Source organism: Chenopodium album, chromosome 14 (assembly GCF_948465745.1).
Source record: "Chenopodium album chromosome 14, dcCheAlbu1.1, whole genome shotgun sequence".
NCBI lineage: Eukaryota > Viridiplantae > Streptophyta > Magnoliopsida > Caryophyllales > Amaranthaceae > Chenopodium > Chenopodium album.
In genome coordinates this window covers 14321594-14344893 of record NC_137847.1, presented here as the reverse complement: position 1 = coordinate 14344893, position 23300 = coordinate 14321594, and positions in this window count along the sequence as shown.

Below are 23300 nucleotides of genomic sequence, written 5' to 3'. Positions count from 1 at the left end.
GTAGGACCCGCAACCGAACGACAATTTAGCTTCTTCATAACACTATAGGAAAATAAGCTCAAATTTAGAAATATAACTAGCCAATAACTTAGGTGAGGACATTTCACAAGGGGTTGCAATTTGTAGCTATTCAGTAGGTTATTCACTAGCAGCTTTCGCGGTGGACTCACACGAGCCGAATCAAAATGGTAGATTGTGTTATTGGAAACACAAATCACTAAAAGAGTCCAATGAGCACTACATATATATTAACCAAATAACAATCCATTAATGATTAGACGTCAACATAATTACTAAGCAATCAATTGAATTATGACATATTAAGACGTACTCCTCAAAGCATGGCGCTAATATGAACTTGTCTCGCGCTCGGGATGATTCCTTAATACTCCACTCGAGGTAATCTTGCACATCACGCGGTTTGCATAAGCATTTGGTAACGGAGGTCTGCTCGGGGCATAACCACCCAACTGTAGCCTCAGAATTACCTTTACTAAGAAGGTGCTCTTGTAGTGACCTTCATGAAAGCAATGTGTGGATCATTTATTAAATGCACTATCTACATTCGAAATGCAACAACAATATAATTAGGAATAGTGCCATTGAATTACCTCATGAAAGTTTGAATGATGGAAATGTTAAGCATGGAACCGGTTAGAAATTCCGTCACATCCACTCTTGAAATAAATGCGATTGCATCCTCATCATAGTGGAACAACGCCTTAGGTAAATTCACTTCAATAGATCCACCAAATGGCAACTCACTAACGCGGTTGTGAAGAAAATTACAAGCCTTAGAGAGCGAACGAAGGACATCAGCTTCAATTAGTGGAGTACAGCTCAAGACAGAACCTCTCGAGCTCTTCTTCGATAAGTGTTCACCCTTCAACCCTTGTCCTTCTTCCATGCTGTTTGGAGGTTGAAAAACCTTGGATTTTGTCTTCTGCACCTTCTCCACCTTCTTCCTTTTTTAGGGTTGATTTTCCTTTGAAATCTAGTAACATAAAAGCACATGTCATATTACAAGATATGTTATATTTGTTTTAAAAAAAGGGAATTTGATACTTACCCCTCCTATCAACCGAACCCAATCACGTGGCCATTGCACAAAGCTGTCTGTCGAATCTTGTAGCTTAAAGAAGTCATACTCCTCTCTAGGCACCGGTAGTGGTAAGTCCTCAAAACAAGGTAGTATAGAATTAATGTCGACCGAGATATACCGGGTACTAGTATTAGACTTGATATGGACCTTGTCAAACGGTTGCGCGCTACCATACCCCACCAACTTCAACTTTCCATCCATGTTTTCCCCGGGGTGAAGAAGCTCACAAGGTGTCTCTTCCTACACATTAGATTAGGACATGAGTTATGAAGTGACCGACATAAGTCTAATAGAAACACATTTGATTAGTTACTGACGTTTACCTTAATATCTGGCAAAGGATCAGGTGTTAGATGTGCAATCTCCAATGTGTCTGCATGCGTAAGACTAGGAACCTGCAATAGTAAAATAAGTAACTCGCTCTTAACAAGTGTATGGACCACATTCATATTTTCACCAAATTTGATTGTAATAAAATTACCTCGCTCTCAACAATTGGATCATCCCCGACGCCTTTTGGATGACTGCATGAGTCCACTTGAGTATTCGAGGGCAACGGCAAGATCGGCAAGTTCATGTGCTTCAAAATGGCATTGAATTGACTTTGCAATTGTTCTTGCACCTCTTTGCGTATCTCCGCCTTAATTGATTCCTTTTCCTTTTCATTCATACGGTGTGGCGAATTAACACTTGATCTATTTCTTTCTAATCTGGTATATTCTAGACCCATCACCTTTTCCCACCCTAGTTGTTTTCCTCCCGATCCAATAACTCGCCCAGGGTGATATGGTATTCCAAGAGCTAAGGTGAAAGGATCGTTGTCTATACTTGGAGTGAGCTTGCCTTCAACCACTTCCGACGTATGCTCAAGCTGTAACAACACCAAAAAATTCCAGTTCAAAGTTAGGTTGTAGTTTATATGAAAATACATAATAATAAGGTTGTAATATTATCATAAGTATGATAGATTTCTCACAAGTGCATCTGCTATGACTTTAGTATCCGGACGCGAGATGACATACTTGCCGGTGCCCTTGTCGATACCATGCATAGCACACCACCAATCAATTGCACGACATACCAAAGTGGAGATCGTGGACGACATTGGTTTATCAGATGTTGATAGCTTTGATGTGGGGGATAGACCCTCTTTGATCCACTTTGGTCTACTTTCCACAAATGTCTTACAACCCATATGATGGCTATACAATTTCTTCCTCGCATTGATTCTAGCTTGCTCACTTTTTTCCTACACATTACGAAATGTTAGCATCATTATTTGTATTGAACCATATTTATTTGTCAACTCTAATTGATAGATAGATAACTACATACAAGTGCAGCAAATCTAGTTGATTTTGCAACAAACTTCTCCCACTCCATCACCGTTATTTGTGGATATACATCCCATGGTTTCTTCTCAGGTTCCTCCTGTTCTCCATTAGCTTTCACTTTTATCTTTGAACTTTTCTGACTTGTCTTATGGATCCATCTTGTTCTCAAGGAACTTTTGAAGTTTTTGAACCTCTCTTGTACAAATGCGAAAAAAGATTTTCTCTTGGCCGGCTCATCAACAATATTGAACACACTCTGGAACATTATATGAAAACGCCCTCATTAGGCAATGGCAAAATAAAGAAAAATAATAAAAAAAAAAAATAGGACCACAAGCTGTAGCCTAGGCAGCTGCCCAAGCCAGTGCAGTAGCCCAGGCAGCTGCCCAGGCCAGTTGCAGCACCCTAGGAAGCTGCCCAGGCCAGCTGCAGCACCCTAGGCAGCTGCACAGGGAGCTGCAATAGCACCCCAGGCAGCTGCCCAGGCCAGTGCAGCATCCCAGGCAGCTACACAGGGAGCTACAACAGCACCCTAGGCAGTTGTCCTAGGTGCTGCAACAGCCCAGGCAGCTGCATAGGAAGCTGCAGCAGCACCCCAGGCAGTTGTCCTAGATGCTGCAACAACCCAGGCAGCTGCACAGGAAGCTGCAGCAGGCCCGGGCAGCGGCAGAACCTTGCTTCTTGATTTTTTTTTTCCGGTGCAACATTTGCCACTTCACTTATCATTTACATATACAAAGCTAATCGGAAATAAAACCACCTACCATTGTATCATCCCAAAACGTTTGAAGCAACCCTTTAGGTACCTCGGCCCAATCAAGTGTAATGGGTATTTTACGAGTAAGTATGCCAATGTAACTAGAATATTGGCGGAGCCATTGGCCAGTAGATTGATCAAACTCATCCCACTCGAGAACCATGAGAACCCTGGGTTTCTTAAAAGCTTTTGTTGTACCCCGTCCCTTTCTCTTCACCGGTACCTTTACCCCCCCACCAACGGTGGTCTTCAATTGAGTTTGTGTTTGCCTTTGTCCTTGTGAATCAGTTACAAAATTGGTAACAACATTATCCGCAATAGGGGGGCACATTCAGCTGATCTCTCATATTCGTCAAGCCTGCATAGCAACTCATCGTGAGCTTGGTCTTCTAGTTCACCCAAATCTGTCTCCTTATTGATATCATACGCCTCATCATCAGATTGAGAATTCCCATGGTCTTCATCATCCATATTGTCATCACAATGAAGGTACTCATCATCACTGCCCATTATATATACACACCTAACATCACAAGCAAACTAAATCATTAGTCATCATTAAAGACAATCAAATTAATGGTGAGTACCCAAAATAGCCAAACAGTTACCCAACTTCTTTGTTTTGAAAACAAATTCACATCTAATTCATCTAACAACTCATAATTGGTATATATAACATGTTTATAAGTACAAAAATGCTCACAAGTAATTGTTTTCAAGCTGCAGAAGCTCCTAGGAGCGAAATAAATTCAAAATGGCTCAAATGAGGTTCTAACTTCCCTAATTCTAAATAGTCATTAAATGTCTATATCTAATTCATCTAACAACTCATATTTCGTATATATAACATGTTTATAAGTACAAAATGCTAACAAGTAATTGTTCTCATGCAAAAAAAGCTTCTAGGAGCAAAATAAGTTCAAAATGGCCTAAATGAGGTTCTTACGTCCCTTATTCTACATAGTCATTAAAAATCACATGTAATTCATCTAAAAACTCATAATTGGTACACATAACATCTTTATAAGTCCAAAATGATCACAAGTAATTGTTTTAATGTGATAACAAGCTTCTAGGAGCGAAATAAGTTCAAAATGGCCTAAATGAGGTTCTTACTTTGAATAAAGTTGAAATTGCTTACAAGTACTTGATTTCATGCCCAAACAAGATTGTAAGAGCGAATTAAGTTCAAAATGGCAAAAATAAAGTACCTCATTCGAGTATTCCCTCGTTGTGGTCATATCGAATATAATTTGCATCATTGTCTACATCATTTGCTATATCAACTCTGGGAGCAGTGAAAGGGGGAGAATCATCAAACTCATCATATTCTTCCTCGTCTTCCACATCTCCAACCCCTAAAATCCTTCGTTTTCCAGCTAAGACGATAAACCATTTTGGATTGGCTGGGTCGGTTACATAGAACACTTGCTTAGCTTGTGACGCAAGGATGAATGGTTCCAAACTATCTCGCAAATGGCCAAGGTCTACAAGAGTGAAGTCGTCATGTCTTACATTGTGCCTATTATTATTGATCCAATTACACTTGAAAAGAGCTACCTTGAACTCACGGTAATCCAATTCCCATATTTCCTGAATTCGACCGTAGTAGGACAATAGTGCGTCAACTAGTGATGTATCCTTTGCACTTGCAAACTCTCTTGATGAAGCTACTAGAGTCACACCACTATTTTGAGTCGATGAGGATTTCTGATCCCGACGCTCAGTCCAAAATGTATACCCATTTATGTTATATCCCTCAAATGAATGAACATCTTCCTTTGGACGATAAGCTAGCCACTTTATTGTATCAGAGACACTGTCATCCAATTGATGCATCACTCGATCATGGAACCACGTCACAAACGTCTTATTATGCAACTGCATTAGTGCTCTTTTAAATATGGGTGAACCTCCGCAACATGATGAAGCACAAATAGTTGAGCTTGCAAGAATTTTTCTTGAGTGGGTGAGATCCGTTTTGACTCGATTGTGCCATGACCATCAAGTCTCCCTTCATGTCGGGAAGTGGGAAGCCCAATATGTTCGGCAATGGCAACATACTCTGCAACAAAATTACCAATCTCCTCAGCAACAACCCCTTGAATCATACTACCTTCCGGATGGGCTGGATTTCTAACTTTATCTTGCAATGTACCCATGTATCTTTCAAAAGGGTAGCGCCATCTCATAAAGACTGGACCGCACAACTTAATCTCACGAACCAAATGAAGAATCAAATGCACCATTATGTCAAAAAGTCACAGCGGGAAATACATCTCAAATTTGCACAAAGTAACAACAACATTCGCTTGGAGAGCATCAAGTGTAAAAGGATCAAGCACTTTGCTGCATATAGTATTGAAAAATGAACAAAGACTAGTAATAGCTTCTCTAACATGCTTCGTTAAAATACCACGAATTGCAATGGGTAGAAATACTTGCATCATCATGTGACAATCATGGGATTTCATACTTGTCAACTTCAATTCTCCATTTAAGGAAACGAATATTTTCATGTTTGACGAGAACCCAGATGGAAGCTTGATGTCATACAAACAAGCACATAACTTTTGTTTTTCTTCCTTTGACAATGTGTAGCATGCTGGAGGTAAATAAACCTTTTCCTTCTTGTCAAGTCCATCATCTGTCTTCTTTGATACACCCGTGGCCTTTCCCTTGCGCTTCCCCTTACGTGTTTTGCCAACATCTTCGCTTCCCTTTTCCTTTTCCTTTTCCTTCCATGACTTTGGCTTAACCCACAATTCCGGACGAACCCCCCTACACTTCCAAATCTAATCGCACACCCTTTCCATCCTTTGTTTTGTCTGGAATGTTCATAATTGTCCCAACAATTGCATCACAAACATTCTTCTCTACATGCATCACATCGAGACAATGTCTGACATCATGCTCTTTCCAGTACTCAAGCTTCCAAAAGATTGATTCCTTTTTAAAGAGAGCATGTGGATCAACAGGTTTTGATGTTTTACCAAAAACAGTTGGTATACCCTTCACTCGAGCATAAACCTCTTGTCCACTCAATGGCCTAGGAGCAGCATCCTCTTCTACTTTCCCATTGAAGGCCTTTTTCTGCCTACGATATGGGTGATCTCACCTAATAAATTTTCGGGTCCTCACGCACACATCTTTGCCGTAGTGATCAAGGTACACGTTCGGTGTGTCATCGACACAAATGGGACATGCTTTGTGCCCTTTGTTCTTGTACCCAGATAGGTTGCCATATGCTGGAAAATCATTAATGGTCCACAACAAGGCTACACGCAATAGGAACATCTCGTTCTTATGGGCATCATAAACGGAAACTCCTTCGTCCCACATCTTTCTCAAATCATCAACAAGGGGCTGTAAACATCAATGTCGTTTCCAGGTTGCCTTGGCCCCGTTATCAAAAGTAAAAGCATTACGTATTTGCGTTTCATGCACAACCATGGAGGCAAGTTGTAGATCACTAAAATAACCGGCCATGCACTATGTTTGGTACTAAGAGTGCCAAATGGATTTATACCGTCCGTGCACAACCCAAGCCTTAAATTTCTTCATCACCAAATGCCCTAAACTTCATATCAATGTTCTTCCATTGTGGAGAGTCGGCTGGATGCTTCAACAAACCATTTTTCTTTCTTCCCTCTGCATGCCATCTCAAGTTCTTAGCGTCTTTTGGAATTGAAAATAGACGCTTTAACCTTGGAATAATGGGAAGATACCACAACACCTTAGCAGGAGGTCCCTTCATCCCAGCATTGCAGCTTGTTCGCTTGTAACGCGACTTACCGCAACGTGGACACTCCTCCAACTCTTCATATTCATTTCGATACAGAACACAATCATTAGGACATGCATGAATCTTTTTATACTCCAAACCAAATGGACACATGAGTTTCTTTGCATAATAGTAGGAATTAGGAAGTTCATTCCCTTCTGGTAACATGTCACATAACGCAGTCAACAAAGAAGTGAAACTAGTGTCACTCTAGTTATGCTTTGACTTAATGTTAAAAAGTGTTAGCACGGCCGAGAGTTTTGTGTATTTTTTAGACTCGGGATACAAAGGCTTTTTGGCAGCCTCTGATAAGGACTCAAATACATCGGATCGGTCCCCGAAGTCACCTTCAACATCATGCATCATCTCATCCAAGTGATCAACGCCACTATCCTTGATCTCATCCCTCCTCTCATCCCCATCTCCACCATCATCAGTCCCATATTCCTCTTCCACACGAATCTCAACACTCTTATCATGCGTATCATTTCCAACAACATTCTCTCTATACGATCCCTTTTCACCGTTCCAAACCCACACATGATATTGAGGCCTAAACCCATGACATTGTACATGAACCATGATAGTATCAACACTATCGACCAATGTGACATTATTACAATTCACACAAGGGAAATAAAGGGAATTGACACCCGTTCTAAGCTGATATTGTGAAGTAGTCTTGCAAAACTCTTGAACACCATTAAAGAATTCCAATGTATGACGTCTACCATACATCCAATCGCGATCCATCGACGTTTTAAATTGCCTTTAAGCATACCAATACATATATGATTAAGCATACCAACACATTTATGATGTTAATCAGAGTACAATCCATATATATCATTCATATTGCGTAAAAATGAATGCTCCAAAAAGGTCCTTATCACTCCAACCTAACCCATCCTTGAACGTTTAATCTCACTAGTGAATGTATGTCAACTTTCCAATTTTAGGGAAAATCCGGCAGCATTTCCCCCCAGTTTTCCAAGTACACTATGTAGGTAATAACTTACCTACATATGCACCTAGAGAACAAGGTGGGAATGCACCTAGTTCTCCAAGTACACTATGTTGGTAATAACTTTCCAGGATATTTCTTAAAATCGAAAAAGAGACATACATTCACTACCTAAGTGAGATCAAACGTCCAAGAACAGTCCCAACCGGGGACTATTCAAGACTTTCTCCTAATGAGAAATACTCGAACGGGTATCTAGGCAAATGATGATGCAAGCATTCAATAATTTGCATTTATTTGACATTCAACAATACACAAGTTCATTCATTTATATAGTGCTAATTAGAGTAACTACAAGCAAACTAATGTTACTTTACAATCCATACATTCATTCATAACAATCCATTCATAAATTATATTTTACTAACCAATTTTAACAAACTAACTAGTTAACTAATAAGTAATATATTCAATAAAATTACTTTAAAGCTACTTTAATTCATACTACATATAAATATATAACATGTAAATAATTAAACAAAAAATTAACAATATGAAATAAACAAACAATTAATTAAACAATCAAGTAAAAATTATGTTAACTAAATTTGAAACCATAACTTTTAAGTTTGGAATAAACAAACAATTATATCAAATGAAAGTAAATTGAGCAACAACTTACCCTAATTTGAGAGTGAGAAAGAGAAGTAATGTGGAGTGAGAGAGGGAGGTGTAGTGGTGGTGCTAGGTACTTATGGTAGGGAGGAGAGGTGAACACCAACAGCAAACCCGAGCAGCAACACCACGAACACCACCAGCTTTCGGCTGAGCAACCCACCCAAATGCAGCAACACGACCAGCTCCACTACAACACAACACCCCCGCAACCACCTACGAGCACCAGCAACCCCGCAGCAACAACCACGACCAGCAGCAACACCCACGAACAGAGAAGGAGTGGTGGTGGTGGTGGAGTCTCGTCGGACTGAAATGAGAGGGGAACGAAAGTATGAGAGGAGTGGAGGGAAATGTGAATTTGGAATAAAAAATGAGAGGAGGGAGATCGAAAAATAGAGAAGGGTTTTTGTGCTGGGCGGCAAATTTCTTTTAAAAAGGAAGCGGTTTGAACCGCATCCCTTTTGATTTATGGAAGCGGTTCGGTTTAAACCGCTTCCCTTTACAAATCTTTGGTTTTTTGTTTTTTGGAGGGTTTTTGTGGGTTTTTGGAAGCGGAATTGAAAAACCGCTTCCAATTTAGGGCTTCCAAATTCGTTTTTTCTACTAGTGTCTTCGACCAGCAAATTGAGGCAAACGACCAAGGACGACAACCGGTGTTCACATTCTAAAGGTTTTACATGTCAAATTCGACCATGAAAACACTAGATCTAGAGTTTTCATGGTCGAATTGGACCTTTAAAACCCAAATTCGAGGTTTTTCGGTGGAATGTGAGGTATGTCCTCTTTTTCTTTCTTTTAATTTAGTTTGAGTTTTTTTTTTCTACTTTATTTTTATGGTGGTGTGTGATTGAATTGCGGTGGTGATTTGGGTCGATCTAGGGTTGGGTTTGGGTGGAAGGGATGAAGTGTAGTGGAATAAGGTGGGTTGTGGGTCGTTGTGGGTTGTGGTGGGTGCGAATCTGGGTTAGGGGTGGTGAAATAAGGTTAAAACTTGTTTAATTATGTTTGTATGGATTGGTTTGGTTTTATTTGGTTCGGTTTGATTGGTGTGATTTGGTTCATTTTTTTGCAAAATTTGATGTTTATGATGCTTGATAGGAAAATTCGGTGTAGTTTGGTTTTCTTTAAGAAAACCGAAAATTAGGTGGTTTGGTTTGGTTCGGCTTCAAAGCTAAAGTGGGGCGGTCCGGTTTGCAAATTCCAAAAACCGAAATAAGGTGGTTCGGATTCGGTTGGGGCAATAAACCAAACCGAAAACCAAACTTTCACCCCTAGGTTCGTTTAGCTATACCCCCAATCCCAAAAAAAAAAAAAAAAATGAAAGAAAAGAGGCAGCCTGATGATAAAACAAGTTTCTTATATTAGTACATGTAAACACCCAAATGTGTCTCCCCAATACCAAACCCAGTGATGAATACCTTTCACTTCAATTGATTATCGAACGAAGTGAAAGTGTGAAAATTCTAGTGATGTGGATGTTTTTATTAAAATATCTCTCTTTATGTTTTTTGAAAATATTTCTTTTTACACTCTATTTATAAAAATAGTCAGTCCAATTTAGGTTGGTCCATTATAAGGGTCCAATAATAGTGTAATTGGATTGGTCTAGAAAAGCGCATTCAAACGATATATTATAAGCCCAATTCCGATGAATAATGAGGAAGTTATGGCCAAAATACTAAATTGGGCCCGAAATGAATTTGTGGCCCAATGATCTAGAGGAGGGCCTATTAATTATTATTCCTAAAGTTATTAGGATTGATTTTAATCTTCTAGAATAATCTAGAAGGTTCTTTTAAATTCTAATGAGATTAGGGTTAATAATTATATTTTAAAGAGTTTTATTTTAATATGTGATTTGTCACAAACATGATTTTAATCTGATCAACGCGGAATTAGCTGCTTAATCGTATTAAGAAGAGGATTCCGCGTGGAAAGCGTGTTTTAATTCTGACTTAGCGCAAGACAACAAGTCTGTCGCCTAGCGCTAACAGCTGTCGCCTAGCGCTCACATCTGTCGTCTAGCGTTGACTCTTTTCGTTGGCGACGAGAGGTATTTTATTCTGAATAGGACTTGATTTGGTTTCCGGACTATTTTTCTATAAATAGGGGTCGTATCTCCCTGTTTTGATGGACCAACAATCAACAATCATCTCTTTCTCTCTCTCTAAAAGCTAGAAGCTTCTTCTTTCTATTCTTTTTCTAAACCTTCCCTTTTACAAAATTCCACATACATTAGTTCTAGATACACCTAGCCAAGTTCGAAGTTGCCTTCGCCCTAGACGTGAAAGGTTGATAATTTCTGAGGGTTTGGTCCCAAATCTCTATTTCAATTATTTAATTTAATTGTTTAATATTTTTCTTGAAGTTACTAACGCGTGTATGTTGTTATTAGAAGGAGATACAAGGTATCCAAGTAAGTAATTACTTTAATTATTCTTTTGATGTAGAGAGCATGTCTAGATTATTTTAATTCCTAGTATCATGTTAGGATGTTTTTATTACTTTCTAGTATCATGTTTAGGATGCTTCCTATTTCTTTCCTAATATCATGTTAGGGATAAAGGTTTGATTTTTATTGTTTAGTGACATGGTAGGATTTGTTATTAATCTTGTTAGTATCATGCCTAGGATCTTGCTATTGTTATTATGCTTTCATGAGATTGAGAATATTATTATGATGATGATTGTTGTCATTATTATGTTGCTTGATAATATTATTGTTATTGCTTGATTACGCCCTCTCTTGTAGGATTAAAGGGAATTTGTACTTGTAATCACGCTTAATAAGATAATTAATAATTTTGTTTAGGTTAATATGATTATAATTCAAGTGATCGCTAATTATAGATTTGCTTGTGCATTAAATTCAACCAACATAGATTAAACAGGTTTAGGGTTAACCTATTGATTGCATGTTAGTCAGAAAGCGCACATGAATATGAGAAGAATAAAGTAGAGGCCTATTTTTAGGGCAGGTTTAATCTCTTTTAGGTTGGATTTGTACCTTCATCCCGGAATATCTAGTCATGTTTCCAGACCTATGGAGTTAGCGATCTCATGGATCGTGAAGGGGTGTAACCTTCACCGTGTTAACGGTTTACAAGTTCCTAAAACTTGTTGGCGACTCTTTTACTCTAGCTTCCTTCCCTTTGGACGCCACATGCTTAAGTGTATGATCACAGTGGGGCTTAAGTGGGGGAATTTCTATTTTATTTCCTAAAATTTATATTGGCAATAATTTAGAATGAGTGGATGAGACTCGAAAAGTTCTAAGTATTTCATGTGCGTAATTTCTATTAACATTATTGGCATATGCATAAAACGGTCCGCATTGGAAAGACCATCCGTAATGCGTCAAAAACATAGGATTTTTACACGTAGGAAATTAGGGAAATATCTTTCACAACTGAAATAGAAATAACGCTGCGAAAAACTGGAAAATTCAAGAATAGAAAGTTGCCGAGGCATGTAGGAATTAGCGCTGAGAAAACAGCGCCATCGCCAAGCGATGGCTCTGTCGCCTGGCGATAGTAATTGTCGTCTGGCGACAGTGCCATCGTCCGGCGACGAGCACTGTTGTCTCACGCTGAATTCTTCCAATACTGAGCCAAAAATCTACCTTCTTGTTACGACTAGTTTCTAGTACTGTTTTCTCGATTTTACTTCCTGATTGAGTTTTTTTCCCTTTTTCCTAAAACACATATATGTTCTACATATGGCTATAACCCTCTGGGCTCCATCTACCCAATCGAACGCTCCTGGCAACGAAGGGTGCATCCGAGTATGTTGAATTCACCAAATCGTGGAAGCGAGTTTAACTCGCGGGGTCCCATCCACTCCCGCCAACCCTTCTAAAGGTAAGGCTTCCACGCGGTGCATTCGGACTCATAACCATGGACCCTCTTTGACTAACCCATATCCTGAAGTTTAGAGAACTAGAGCCATGGTTAGGTGGCAAACTCATTGCATCATATTGTGACTATTTGACTACTTGTGCTTTATTTTTTTGTGCATAACCTATATGTGTTTTCACTAACCGTTTGTTTGACTTGTGAATGAGTTTAAATAAACTAATTAATGACTAAAGGACTTTTCTAAATTAATTAATTAATAAATGATTAAAATCTAAATAAATTGATCAAACTTTACTTAGTACGACTTTAGGCTTGTCCTTTTGAAGTAAAAATACTGGAAACAGTTCCAGACCAATGCTCCAGCAATGGCACAGAAGTCTGGACTGTAGCGCCATGCGCTAGTCATTAGCGCCAGGCGACAATGTTGTCGTCTGGCACTGGTCTTTAACTTCTGGCGACAGTCCTGTTGCTCCGGTGACAGTCCATGTTTTTGCTCGAGTCTTCACGATGAGTCTAATTAATCAGTTTGCTTAATCGGTTTAATCAATTTATTAATGACAATAGTCATGTTTATTCCTTAATTAAGTCTAGTCACATAGTCTAGTCCCATGGTCATGACACGAGTCAAACATGTCACCTACACTCACTAGTCTTAGCACACACTTTGTGTATATGTTATCATGACCATGTCTTAGATTCATGCATGAGTCGATTTTTCCGTCATTTGAGTTGGGGGTACATTCTATTCCTAATTCTTTCATATCTCTCCATCTACATCGTCTTTCCAATCTCTACATGCTTTCTCCATATCACAACCTTCATTCTTCCTACCTCCTTCCATTTACTGCATGTTGAATAGAGTTTGAGTCAAATAATTAACCAAAAAGTATCCATAACTTCCCTTTTCACAGCACTTGGTCAAGGAGAGAATGGAGATTAATCAAAGACAACACCTTTGTTCAAGTACTAATTTTTGATAAACCAATCAGTCGGAAAAGAAAAGCTAAGAAGATAATGGCGTCTTAGGAAGAAGTCAACGAACTTAGTAAGGACGTGGCTAACATAACTGAATCAATAAAGGCTATGGATCTTCAAATCAATGACCCTGTGAAGCAACAACAAATGGAGCTCATGCAAGAAAGCTTGAGCAAACTCTCCAATGACTATAGGTTCCAGGGCATTAGCTCACGAGGGGTCTTAGTGGACAGGGAGCTTCTTCCGCAGAAGTTCAATGCCAACGACATCCCTAAGTTCAAGCCAACAGACAATCCTTATTTTCACTTAAGGGCCTTTGAAACCATAATGAATATTAAAGGGATTGATAGGAAGGTCTTTCATTCTTTGTTTTCTTTATCTCTTGAAATCGTTTGTCAACAATGGGTCTTTTCCCTTGACAAAGAGAAGACCTCTACTTGGGATGGAATAATAAACGCTTTCATTGATAGATACAAATGTAACATTCAAGTTGAAACTGACCATGGACAAATCAAGATGCTAAAGCAAAAAGAAAACGAAGGGTTCACTTCTTTCTTCAACAAGTGGAGGGAAACTTCCACTAATATGATTGAAGTTCCTACTGAAAAGGAGTCTGTAAGGATGTTCATCAAGAACCTTCAAGACAAGTATTCGAAACATTTGAAATATCAACATAATTTGAATACTTTCAAGGCCGCTTACGACATAGGAATTGAAATCGAAGACGACCTTGCAAAGAAAAAAGCTACTAACAATAGAAACAACAGTGGCTGGAAAGGAAAGAAGAACGACAATCCTTCTTCTTCTGAAAACACCCACTCTAGTAACAATGTTAGTACCTTTGACCTAAATGATGTCTTAGCTATGGATAATCAATGATCTAAAACGAAACCAAAAAGAGGGTTTACGCCCATTGGAATGACTGATGATGCTGCTTTTGATCGTCTACATGATCGAGGATTAATCAAACCTATTGGCCCTACTGAAGATCCAACGCCAGAAAGGCGATATTCAAGATTGAATCCCAACTCTTATTGCAAGTACCATCAAGGAAATGGTCATACCACGGATGAATGTTACAGATTTCAAACTCTCATTCAAGATCTCATAGAAGCAAACAAGATCCCATTGCCTCTAGCTAGCAAGAAGACCGGGTGATGATTAAGCAAACGACACAAGGCGAGCTTCAACGACAAGATCTCATGACCTCTTTTTCTCTTTTTATTTTTTCTATCCCCATTAAGTCTAGCATAGGCACCTTTTATTTTCCATTAGATTTATTTTATAGGATCTTTCTTTTCCCTTTAATATTTGAGCATTTATTTTCTTGCATATGATTATCGCATTGCATTGCATAAAAAAAATAAAAAAAAATAAAAAAATAAAAAAAAAACCACTTTCTTGATAAACCACTTATGATTAGAGGCATCCTTTATAGCCATATCATATTACCTTTCACCCTTCAAATATACAATCATTTCTTGATAAACCACTTTGAGCCTCGTCTAACAATAGACCTTTCTTTCTTCAACCCACATCTACCTAACCTTGGGATGGGATGGTGTGCAACTTATGCAATTTTCAAAGAAAAGCTTGAGTAACTTCAAAAAATTAAAATAAGCAAAAATAATAAAAGTGTGCAAAAGGGCAAGTGTTCCAATGTCTTTGATATGAATATATCTTTGATAAGAACGCGTCTCAGATTGCGTCTCTTATCGAGTGCTAGGTACCGTTCCTAAGAAACATTAATGCCAAGTGAGTGATAGACCGCGTGATCGGGATTGCCCACACTTATCAAAAAAGGTTCAAAATAAAAAAAATGATAAAGCAAAAAAGAGAAAGCAAAAAATAATAAACGAAAAAGAGTTCAAAAGTGAGAAACCTCAAGCATAATAACATAAAGATTTCAAAAGCAAGGCTGCACATCTTGGGGGCTTATCTAGGGTCTTGGGCCTTTATCCCTTTTCTTCTTTAACCTTTAGCCTAACCACGTTACAACCCTTAAAAGACCTCTTTGAGGTATACACACACTTGTGCGAGGTTTGGTTAGAGCTATGTTCGGCTTGATTCTTAACGGATACGTAGGCAACCTCACAATGAGGTGTGGTCGTAATAAAAAAAGCATTCATATTTAAATTTATAATTGATCATATCAAGGGATCTTCTATGCTCATCCCTATCCATTTAGAGCTATACTTGGGGGCTTGATCCCCACATCATTAGCTTACCTAGCCTAAGAGTCACCATTATTTGACTCTTCTCAATATATTTTTTCATACACTTAGCCTTTGCAGCTTAGACTTAGTGTCACTTTCACAGACATCACAGATACATAGACAAATAATCCTTCTCTTAGGAACCCTTTTTCATGAAATCTTAACACAACGTCGAAGCACGCCTTGTCATATCAAAATCATTCATTGCTGTAATCATCATTGCATCACAAAGTATGAAGTGCTTAGCCTCCGCGCCTAAGTTACCTAAATACTTTCATCATTGAGTCAACAATTGAGATAGCATAGGATGTTATAATCCTTGCATTATGAGATGCAACGTCGACGCATACATTTGACTAAGCTTATTTAACATGCACCTCAAAACACTCACTTTGATTCTTTTTCGTGTTTTCCTTTTTCAGGAGAAAATCGGTACCCTCCACAAAAATGACGGGAAATTTTTGCTTTTTGCTTTTTCTGCATTTTTGAGTTGCACGAGCACAATACAATGCACACACGAGTAATGTAAACATTGAGTCATGTACACATTGAGTCATGTCGTGTCATCACATCGAGTTAAGTCTACAAACGCGAGTCATGCACATTGTGTCATGTCGTGTCCAAACACTTGAGTCAACTAATCACGAGAGTCATGCAACACTAAGCCTTAGGTCAACCCTAAAAAAAACATGAGCAAAGTCCTATAGTCCAAAATATGAATGCAAGCACACTAGGTCCCAGACGGACAGGTGATCTTTACAAAAATTTTGAAGCAAAAGGACGCAAAACAACTTAGAAAATCAACTAGAGTCAAAATGTCATATTGATTGATTGGGTTCCTTGGTATGCCAGTTAGCCCCGATAAGCAAATTGACATGATTAATAGTCGGCTCGATTACAATCCCAATCAGTGATTGTCCTGACGACGATCATCTCACTTAGCTTAAGTGCCTAATCATTGGCTCATTACAAGTACCAAGGCATTGGATCAAAAGCAAGCACATCACCAAAACGACAATATTTCCAAGAGTGAATTGTCGAGCATCATTCTTCAACGACAAATTTTCCAAGATTGGATTGTCCCCTTTGTCAATGTTTCCAAGCATGGATTGTCGTACTCCTTCTCTATTTGGAAAGTTTTTCCAAGTTCGGATTGTTATACATTCATCAAATCTTCGACAATTTTTCCAAGATTGGATTGTCATCTCAAACTGGCAATGTTTCCAAGCATGGATTGTCGTGCTCCTTCTCTATTTGGCAAGTTTTTCCAAGTTCGGATTGTCATACATTTATCAAACCCTTGGCAATATTTCCAAGATTGGATTGTCATGGATCAGGTTCCCTATGGCAAAATTCCTTAAGGATTGTTGTAGATCGCTATTTATCTTAACATTTCGGCAAAGGTTCCCCAACGTGGATTGTCATTCATTTCAATTGTGGCAATATTTTCCCAAAAGGATTGTCGCATAATATTGGCAAATTTTCAAGGTGGATTGCTTTCAAGAGTTATATTCCAAGACGTGGATTGTCGACCGTAGCAAGATTCTTATGACAGATTGTTACGAAGCATTGGCAACTTTTCCTAAAATTGGATTTTGGCAAAATTTTCGAGATACGGATTGTCGCTTCATTGTGGAAACATTTCCTAGGATGGATTGTTACGTGGCATTGAAAACTTTCCTTAAATCAGATTGTCGTACATCATTCAAGAGTTGTGTTGGCAACTATTCCTAAAGAAGAGAGGATTGTCATCACCCCCAAGGCATCAACAGCAGCGAAGCGCGACCACAACATCAATAGCAATAAAATTGAAGATAGCTACAAGCAGCGGTCTTCGACGATGTCCCAAATTAAAGAGGAGATTGTCTGTAGCGGCGAGGCACAGCCGTGGCAAGGTACTGCCACAACCCCGGAAGATGGCGAGGCACAGTCACCTTCGATGATGCCCCGAAGCAGAGAAAAGATTTTTCTATAGCGGTGAGGCACAGCCGTGGCGAGGTACTGCCACAACCCTGATGATGGCGAGGCACATCCGTGGCAAGGTACTGCCACAACCCTGAAGATGGCGAGGCACAGTCACCTTCGACGATGTTCCCGAGGCACTATGGAGGATTGTCACAAGCAAGTGAAGATAGCGAAGCACTGTTACCTTCAGATGGCGTTCACGAGGCATTGTGGAGGCCGTCACCAACTAATGCAGCAACAAAGTCGGTTAATTCAGAGACGTGTGCTCGATGGTGAAAGATACGCGTTTCTTAACTCTTTTATCTGTTTTAACTAATGCTAGTTTCCAGGTATCAGCGTTACAAGAATGATTTAAGATCGCAGAATGTTCTGAATCATTCTCCGTCCCTATCGCTACATTGAATTTTGTTTTCAAAACTTGCGTTTCTTTAAACTTAGTCAAAGTGGGGGCTTCTGTAGACACCCAAATGTGTCTCCCCAAAACCAAACCCAGTGATGAATACCTTTCACATTATTTGGTTATCGAACGAAGTGAAAGTGTGAAAAGTCTAGTGATGTGGATGTTTTTATTAAAATATCTCTCTTTCTGTTTTTTGAAAATATTTCTTTTTACACTCTATTTATGAAAATAGCCAGTCCAATATAGGTTGGTCCATGATAAGGGTCCAATAATAGTGTAGTTGGATTGGGCTCCAATTCCAATGAATAATGAGGAAGTTATGGCCAAAATACTAAATTGGGCCCGAAATGAATTTGTGGCCAATGATATAGAGGAGGGCCTATTAATTATTATTCCTAAAGTTATTAGGATTGATTTTAATCTTCTAGAATAATCTAGAAGGTTCTTTTAAATTCTAATGAGATTAGGATTAATAATTATATTTTAAAGAGTTTTATTTTGAATAAAATATGTGATTTGTCACAAACATGATTTTAATCTGATCAACGCGGAATTAGCTGCTTAATCGTATTAAGAAGAGGATTCCGTGTGGAAAGCGTGTTTTAATTCTGACTTAGCGCAAGACGACAAGTCTTTCGCCTAGCGCTAACAGCTGTCGCCTAGCGCTCACATCAGTCGTCTGGCGCTGACTCTTGTTGTTGGCGACGGGAGGTATTTTATTCCGAATAGGACTCGATTTGGTTTCCAGACTATTTTTCTATAAATAGGGGTCGTATCTCCCTATTTTGGTGGACCAACAATCAACAATCATCTCTTTCTCTCTCTCTAAAAGCTAGAAGCTTCTTCTCTCTATTCTTTTTCTAAACCTTCCCTTTTACAAAATTCCACATACATTAGTTCTAGATACACCTAGCCAAGTTCGAAGTTGCCTTCGCCCTAGACGTGAAAGGTTGATAATTTCTGAGGGTTTGGTCCCAAATCTCTATTTCAATTATTTAATTTAATTGTTTAATATTTTTCTTGAAGTTACTAACGCGTGTATGTTGTTATTAGAAGGAGATACAAGGTATCCAAGTAAGTAATTACTTTAATTATTCTTTTGATGTAGAAAGCATGTCTAGATTATTTTAATTCCTAGTATCATGTTAGGATGTTTTTATTACTTTCTAGTATCATTTTTAGGATGCTTCCTATTTCTTTCCTAATATCATGTTAGTATCATGTTAGGGATAAAGGTTTGATTTTTATTGTTTAGTGACATGGTAGGATTTGTTATTAATCTTGTTAGTATCATGCCTAGGATCTTGCTATTGTTATTATGCTTTCATGAGATTGAGAATATTATTATGATGATGATTGTTGTCATTATTATGTTGCTTGATAATATTATTGTTATTGCTTGATTACGCCCTCTCTTGTAGGATTAAAGGGAATTTGTACTTGTAATCACGCTTAATAAGATAATTAATAATCTTGTTTGGGTTAATATGATTATAATTCAAGTGATCTCTAATAATAGATTTGCTTGTGCATTAAATTCAACCAACATAGATTAAACAGGTTTAGGGTTAACCTATTGATTGCATGTTAGTCAGAAAGCGCACATGAATATGAGAAGAATAAAGTAGAGGCCTATTTTTAGGGCAGGTTTAATCTCTTTTAGGTTGGATTTGTACCTTCATCCCCGAATATTTAGTCATGGTTCCAGACCTATAGAGTTAGCGATCTCATGGATCGTGAAGGGGTGTAACCTTCACCGTGTTAACGGTTTACAAGTTCCTAAAACTTGTTGGCGACTCTTTTACTCTAGCATCCTTCCCTTTGGACGCCACCATGCTTAAGTGTATGATCACAGTGGGGCTCAAGTGTGGGATGCTTGAAATATTCCCTACAGTACCGCTATATAGACAATCAACCCGCTAGAGCACTTGTCTTCTTGTTTTTTTGTCAATATCAAAGTGACCGGTTATTAATAAACTTAACCTCTTAGGTGCTATTTACATTATTTCGGCGGTAAATAAGACGTTTTGAGAACTGATCTCTTAAAGGTTTTCCTTTTTACCACGCAAGTGTATTAAGTTACTCTTTTACAAATCTCGTTGTCAGAAGAGTACGTACAATCATACACATAAAGACTTATACAATTTTTGAAATGGATTAATAATATAACTACAATTTTAGTTGGAAAATAATGATAATATTTCACATATTACTTTGTATTTCTTATTACTTTTAATTTCATACCTCCATTACCTAAATCCTGAATCCGTCACTGTCACCATTAACAACAAAAAGTTATAGACCTCCAGCGATGGTGCTTCTTTCCCACTCAAAGGCTCAAAGCCTTCAAGGTTATTCCCTCGTCGCAACATCGCTAATAATTAACCATCGAAAAAATTATGGTGGTGGTAATTTCAATGTATGGTGGCAGTAAAGGTGGTGGTGGTAGTAAAGCCGGTCAAGTTGGGGTAGGAGTGGAAGGGATAAGGATGTAATAAATAGTCATAAGTATTATTTCGAGACCGTCCCATTTTATCATTTAGAAAAATAAATTTCGTTTATCAAAAGGTTAAAATTGTAATATAGAAAAAGCTAACGAGTACCCACGGGATATTAGATAAGAGAATTAAAAATAAAAATATTAAAATAAAATTAACATTAATAACGTCGTACGATGCTTGATTTTGTCATGCATTTATAACTTAATACAAATACTATTTTAAGCCATTTATTCATTAGTTATCTAATGTCCCAAGGTGCTTGTTAGATCCTTTTTAGGAAAATTTAAGTAGCCGTTTTAATTATCGATGAACATTGAAAGTTTCTGTAACATTTAGTTACAAATTTATCATTTGAGAATTTTTTTTATTTTTTATTTTTCATTTTTTTTGAGGAGAGAAACATATTTTGTTTATAAGTAAGAATAAGGAATTTATTTAATTTTTAAAAAATAGTAATACCCAACAATTACAAGTATTTCAAAACATGAAGCATTAAGATTAAGCATGTGAGGTAATTAAATAAATTTGAAAAAAATAAATAAAATTAGACCGTTTGAAGAGTTGACAGCAGTATTCTATAAATGGTGTTCGGAACTTCGGAATAGCATGTGAAGCATAATTTTCTGGGAACAATCTTATGTAATTATGAATGCCAATGATTACATTTCCAAAAAATTTTGCATCCAACCGGTTTACAATAGATTTATCGTAAATCACGACGACGCATGTGCGAGCTGATTTATGACTTTTTTCATAACAAAACTCGCGAAATTTTAAGACCTCAAAGTTAAACATGCAGAACAACAATGGAGGAGAGAGAAAGTGAGAAAACACATAGAGAAAACGCAAAAACAGTACCTGGAGGATTCAATCATCAATAGAGAACTCGTTATCAAACTTCAATACCTCAAATTGCAGTAATCTGATCCACGAATTACTACAAAAATAGAGGCAAATTGAAATTCCATTGTTAAGTGAATTTGAGAACTCGAATTCTTATGTTGAAATCGACTTAAATCGATCGATTATAAAAGAAGAAGAAACAAAGAGTTTTGGAGATGAATTTGTTCCAATTTTTTACGATAATAACAATCCTGACACTGGAGGTATTCAAAATTTTGGAGGTAATCAAATTGAGGATGCAGAAGAAGCAATTAACATTGCAGAAGAAGCAATTGACAATGCAGCAAATCATGTGGTTCCTCATAAATCAATTGATTCAAATTCAGAACAAACATCCAAATCAAATGCAACTGAAGGTAATTTCTACACATGATCCATAATTGTTATTTTTGATATGAACTTATGTTACCTATATGAATGCAACATTGAGAAAAATTATCACGAATTAGTCTTCAGAAAATTCAAATATATGCAAAAAGTAACCCTTTGAATGCACAAATGTTACCCTTTTCATGCATAAAAATGACCCTATTTACGAACAAATGTTACCTTTTTGTATGCACAGATGTTACCCTTTGTATGCAAAAACGTGACCCTTTGAATGCACAAATGTTACCCTTTTCATGCATAAAAGTGACCTTATTTACGCACAAATGTTACCCTTTTGTATGCACAGATGTTACTCTTTATCTGCAAAAACGTAACCCTTTTTATGCACAAATGTTACCCTTTTTATGCATAAAATTTGAATAATATGCTGTCTCTGGTTATCTGATATGTCTGTATTAAATCACAGATGCAAATCCAATTGATGCTTCTGGTTTAGATCTTAAAGGATCATTTGTTGGTGTAGTAAGAGAAACCTTTGAAGAAATCTTGGAATTGTATGAAAAGCATGCAGCTATACTCGGGTTTTCAATTTGAAAACATACAATTAGATACATCACAAAGACAAAGGTAGTAAGTGAAAAATATTATGTGTGTTCTGTTGAAGGAAAGAGAAATTAAGGTGACAAGAAAATAAAATTGGTTGAAATAATTGATGAAGAGAATGTAAATGTGAAAGCAAGAAAGCAAGATAAGTAGCCATCACACGATCTGATTGTAAGGCAAGCATAAGAGCAAAACTTAATAAAGAAGGACAGGTTGAGGTGGTGTCACATGTAATACAACATAGCCACGAACTAACAAGGTCACATTGGCATTACTTGCATCGTTCTGAAAGAAAAATGACAGAAGAAAAAGCTGAAGTAATCAAAACAATGAAATCTTCAGGTTTGACTACAATGGATAGTTACAATTACATGGCTACTAAAGCTGGAGGAGAACAAAATACAGGGCACAGTGCTGTAGATCACATAAATTTCTATTCAAGGTTAAGAATGGAGCAAATTCAGGGTGGAGATGCTCAAACTTTAGTGAACCTTTTAAATCAAGAACAATCAGAGGATCCAAACTTCTTTTTTAGAGTGAAGTTTGACAATGAAGGAAGAATTTCCAATATATTTTGGAGAGATTCAATGATGCTAGAAGACTATAGAATACATATGGAGATGTTCTTGTCTTTGATACAACATACAGAACCAATCGGTATAATCTTATACGTGCTCCATTTGTTAGCATAAACAATCACTGGCATAATTGTATGTTTGCATGTGCTTTTATTGGGGATGAAAAAACTGAGTCGTTTGTGTGGCTACTAGAAACCTTCTTGAAAGCTATGGAGGGTAAAACACCAACTTCAATAGTCACTGACCTGGACCAAGCAATGGCAAATGTAATTGAGCAGGTAATAAGTTTATATTTACTGCATAAAGTGACCCTAAGTAATAAGTTTTAGTGTATAAAATGACCCTTTTTACTG